The 4,423-nt window shown below is 47.2% G+C and overlaps 1 protein-coding gene across 4 annotated transcripts in view; it reads right to left on the bottom strand.

Moving 5' to 3' along the window:
* LOC106815736 (forkhead box protein M1-like) overlaps window positions 1–1,479 on the bottom strand; it is a 12,838-nt gene extending 11,359 nt beyond the window's left edge. For 3 of the 4 annotated variants that reach the window (XR_001394786.1, XM_014820242.1, XM_014820245.1), the window contains exon 1: window positions 1,435–1,479. The gene's annotated coding sequence lies outside the window, so the exon portion shown is untranslated. Of the gene's footprint in view, window positions 1–1,222; window positions 1,328–1,434 lie in introns of those variants that run through there. The other variant, XM_014820244.1, reaches the window with a different exon arrangement.
* Between the last annotated feature and the right edge of the window lie 2,944 nt (window positions 1,480–4,423).

Genomic DNA, 4,423 nt, shown 5'->3' with positions numbered 1-4,423 from the left:
TTGGCGGGTGTTTTGAAGTTTAGAGACGGTGGTTCCTCCCAGAATACTGGTAACTAACTGTGAAAACCTATGTTCGTGTCGAGAAAGTTACCAATTAGCCAAAACAAAGGAACTACGCGGTTGTAAATACCTGACCGAAGATTAGAATAACGGACCATGTGAACAAAATAAGCTCGATGTTTGTATTACATTATGTATTTTTATTTCATCATCGAATCTTCGTACGACAAAAAGGGTTAGTTGAAATCACGAGTACCAATCATCGGTGTGTCTTTGACTCCTTCTGTCATTATACGCTACCTGATTTTTATAATATATTAGTTCTAGAAATAGCAACCTTGAAACGCAGGCGCCGGGTCAAACATGAGGTCAGGGCAGACAATAGACCTTTATCTGCATGTCCGTACTGCACCTAGGTACTGTACTACTATGTACTAGTGCTACATAGGGTCTGATGTCCCCCAGGGTACTGCCGGAATCGTACCCTCGGGTACCGGTTCGCGGTTATACCGGAACGCTACCTTGGCGTACGGATCCGGGTATACGTGAACGTACCGATGAGCATCATCTATTTGCCGATATATGGTTAAGTCGGCTTAGGGTTTCGGCGTTATGTCGGAGGTTAGGCGGGTAGGCGAGCGACTCCCTAGACTCGTTAGTGGAGTAAGCGAGGTACGGTCCGGCATATTAGATAGTACCAGGGTACGTTCCGGCCGGTATACCGGACCGTACCTAGGGTACGTTCCGGTATACCGGACCGTACCTAGGGTACGTTCCGGCAGTACCCCAGGGGACATAGACCCTCTCAGCAGTACTAGTGTAGAGCCTAGACTAGAGGCTAGCCATGGACAAAGTGTCAGTGTTGCAGATGGGGTCGTTGTCGTATCAGGTACTACAGATATGTACCCGAGGTAGTTTTAGGTTGTTTAGACGTTTAGTATTAACTATTATGTTTATATTTTTATATGAGGTATATGTTTAGGGTTAGGGTTAAGGTTAGGATTAGGGTTAGGGTTAGGGTTAGTGTTAGGGTACACTTCTGTAGTACAAGTCTGGTACACTTTGTGTATACATATATGTAGTCCGAGCCGACGCAGACCCCAGTAATGAGGTCAACGGTGGGTGGGGTAATAAACCCGCACCCTCAGATTTGCAAAGCGGAGTTATAACGTCTGCATTTGCGGACTAACATATATGTACCTCGGGTAAATATCTGTAGTACCTGATACGACAACGACCCATTGAGCGTCAGTGTTGACGTGGACGCCGACGTAGGCAGTGACACTGTGACAGCAATAGCAACAATAGCAGCAATGCCAATTGTAGTGACAGAGAAAGCACAAGCATAAAAATAGTTGCATTCTTATGCATTTCTTAACAACTAAATCTATGTACTTTTGCATAGTATTAGTTGCTAAACGCATTAGCCATTACCATGGGTCTTTTTCAAGTTTTCAAATTTCCTACGTCTTGGGATTTTTGGAAACAGCCAATCCGTGCTCGGTATACGGAAATTATTCAGGCATTTTATAACAAGAGCGCTGATTCGTCCTCGCTGTTTTGATTTTCGTAGTTACGCATTGAGCATGCGCGAGATTCTGGCGTGAACTTGTGGTTCTTCGTGGTTAAACTTGTGCTCGCTCCACTGAACTCTATAATATAATATAATCTAATATATTTGGCTCGCTCCCACCTCTCGGCTTAGTTACTCGCTAGCGCCCATGGGGCCGTTGTCAGAAACAAAATTAGTCGCAACATTAGTCTTACCATTAACTTCATTCCGCGTAAACCGGTTGACAGAAACATACGTAATGTTACAGAAGAACGAAAAATCCTCCGCAAATATTCCTCATTAGTTCCTAATAACGATTCACGAGAGCCAGACCTCTCGTAACTTTTTGATATTTAAGATGAATATACACATTTAGACCTAAGATATTACACTTATCAGCTGATATGATTTTATCATATTAATGAGTAATTCATGTGTTTTTCTCTGAAAAAACCACATGTCAAAAACATTATAATTTTAAGTCGGTACCGATCTCGTAAACCACAAACAAGTGCCGCGGAGCGACACGCGCTAATCCTAACTTCTTATGGGGTGACTCTGGTGGTGGCAGTGGTGCAGGATTCTACGTAAACTCCTGCCCTTAGTCCCAAAATGTGATCCACATACACGCGAAACGTGACCACTGCCTCAGATATTGGTTTCTTTGGCACCATGAATCTAAACTTGACCCCTCTATCCCAGTGAGCCTGCAGGGGCGGCCCGCCCCAGGGTATTTTCCTTAGTGGCGGGCTCGCGATAACCACGGGGCGTTGTACAGTATGAGCACGGCGAAGGGGGGTCGGGGGGCCCTCCTCCCCCCACGCCTCCATTTTTTTGAAAGTTTAGACCCGCCTCAGGATGCGTGTTTTCTGCCATGCAGAGCAGGGGGGCCGTGCCGCGACCCCCTGGACCCCCCCCCCTGCTACACGCCCTGGGAACTGTAGACTCTGGGTACCGTGTGCGCTTGCCATGACGGGTGGGGTCCAGGGGGTAGATTCATGATTCCATCAACGCCGTGGTAGACGCGAAAATATCTTTGCTGTAAGATCTTGTGTACGCAATCGACGTTGCTTAGTTGCGAGTTCGTTGCCAACACAGCTATTCTTTAATAAACTTCCTCTCCCTTACCGACTTTCTGCCTTCTACGCTCAAGCGATGGCCGTTTTAGTGTCGGCGGATTCATCAAGCCTAAAATTGACGTAAACCCCTTCTTCGTAACTATACACGAGCTGACGAGTGCCGTAAGACCACTAGACAACTCTTCCGCACAGGTGTTTCCGCATAACCGCAGCATGCATTATTTCATTGGGAGAAAACATTATATAAATTACTACTCAACGTAAACATAAATAAATAATTAACCATGACTACACAGACAGGCGGCCTGGCCTTTGACGTTTTTTCTGCTCATAGTTGCCATTGTTTCAGTTTATAAACGAGTATCGATCGTAGTTAGCCGTGTACGGTGCAACGCGTGCGACTTGTACGTAGCACACGCACGCACTCTGTACTGTGCACACGACGCACTTGTACGTGCACACAAGCACCGCACGTGTACGTTACGGCAGCACGCACGTGGTACGTGCACCACGCCACGCACGTGTACGTGCAACACAACGCACGCACGTGTACGTGCGCACGCACGCCCGCACGTGTACGTGCACAACCACGCACGCCATGTGTACTGCACACGCCGCACAGCGCGTAGCGTGTCGCTTGCTTTCACTCGAGTGTTTGAACACAATGGGGATCGACAATCCGCAAAATGAGTGACAACTATCACATCCCGCCAGCATCTCCTGTAGGACGAGAAGCCATATGGTTGCTACCACCTACAAGACGCCGGACCCGCGCGTACAGATGTACGACGGCCCTGATGGTCAGTGTCTAGGTCTTGCCTATTGGTATGTGTCGCCCACAGTGCTGTGATGAGGTGTGCGCAGAGGTCTCTTTGATAAGCCTCTTGTGCCGCGCACGCCCCTACCTCACCGTCGTCAACCTCAGCCTATGCGATGCTCGACAAAATCAGCTGAATGCGCGTAGTGGCATTTACACCGGTAGATTCGATCGAAACATTTGCGTACGCAGCGTTGCTGATCAGACATAATCGACTGCACCAGATTGTAACTTGAATCTCTGATCAGTAGTATCGACCGTTTGCCGTAAGGATATTCGTTAGAAATACTCTGTTGGTACGCATATGACACTTTTGCGCAGACGTTGATGGAATTCCGTCCCAGGGGCCGCTAGTGCCTCTGCGCGGGGTCCGGGGCAGAGCCCCTGGCCAGGGTGTTTGGGCAGCTAACTCACAGGCAGTTGCTTATAAGTAATCTTCCAACACAACCTTTAAATATTTTTAGTCTGATGATCAGAAATATCCGAAAATCAGCTGATGTAAATATTGACTAGCATACAACAAGAGTGAGCTCATACATATAGTGATTAGCGAAGAAAAGTGAGAAGTCTGGATAAAAATAATCATCACAATATATGGTATCAGTGTGGACTAAATCAGCCCTGTAAATAGATCATCACAACATATAGTTATCGCTTGGACCGCGGGGTGGCGGCGGACTCAACCCACATTATGAGTAGGTATCGTGCGTATGTGCCTCACTGCGATAGCTTATAGTAGAACAATAAGGTCAGCCTGTAAATTAAGGCAGTCTACAATATATTGAGCGTGCGGTGGGGCTCTGGAATCTAACTCGCTTACAAGTGTGTGGGCTCTCTGGAACTAATGCTTTTGTTGGAATGTTTGGTATGCTGCTGGGAACGGCGTGGATGTGTCGAAAATGGGCCGCGTCTCCGGACAAATCTAGCTATGGCATTTGGTTTGAACATTCACATGGCTGATTTGAATGGACACGT

This window comes from Priapulus caudatus, unplaced genomic scaffold (genome assembly GCF_000485595.1).
Source record: "Priapulus caudatus unplaced genomic scaffold, Priapulus_caudatus-5.0.1 Scaffold1189, whole genome shotgun sequence".
Taxonomy (NCBI): domain Eukaryota; kingdom Metazoa; phylum Priapulida; class Priapulimorpha; order Priapulimorphida; family Priapulidae; genus Priapulus; species Priapulus caudatus.
This window is presented reverse-complemented; position numbering and strand designations above follow the sequence as displayed.